At 57.6% G+C, this 450-nt stretch overlaps 1 protein-coding gene across 1 annotated transcript in view; it reads right to left on the bottom strand.

Moving 5' to 3' along the window:
• The window catches only part of EGR2 (early growth response 2), a 6,507-nt gene extending 6,163 nt beyond the window's left edge, over positions 1-344 (bottom strand). The window contains exon 1 of the mRNA XM_006759381.2: positions 260-344. The gene's annotated coding sequence lies outside the window, so the exon portion shown is untranslated. The remainder of the gene's footprint in view (positions 1-259) is intronic.
• Between the last annotated feature and the right edge of the window lie 106 nt (positions 345-450).

Genomic DNA, 450 nt, shown 5'->3' on the forward strand with positions numbered 1-450 from the left:
CTGAGCGCCGTTTCCCCGCCTGCCCGCCGCGAAACCTGTCCTCCGGTGGCTGGCATATGCCTTCCTTCAAACGCCCAGAGAGAACGTGGAAAAGTTTCTCGCTTGTTCTGCGCGCTCTTTTCCAATTGGAGATTTCAACAAATAAAGAAAAGGGAAGGAAATCGCACCCTCGTAGGTAGCCCCCCCTCCCCTTGGCAAAAAAACGTGCAAAGTCCCGTTTCTAAATAAGAGAAAGAAGTAAAGAAAACTACGCTCTTACCACGTGCGCCAGCCCGTTCCGCCTTCGATCTGGCCGGTCCCGCGGCCCCCGCGCTGACCACCGGCAAGACGATGCCTCGGAGGGGAGCCCGACTCGCATCTCCAGCCCTGAGTTCGCAAAAAAAGAGGGGGGGGGAGGTTTGACCGAGTTATGCAAATGTGGGTCGTGGCAGCGGGGTTCGGGTTACGGCC

Source organism: Myotis davidii, unplaced genomic scaffold (genome assembly GCF_000327345.1).
Source record: "Myotis davidii unplaced genomic scaffold, ASM32734v1 scaffold655, whole genome shotgun sequence".
In the NCBI taxonomy this organism is placed as follows: domain Eukaryota; kingdom Metazoa; phylum Chordata; class Mammalia; order Chiroptera; family Vespertilionidae; genus Myotis; species Myotis davidii.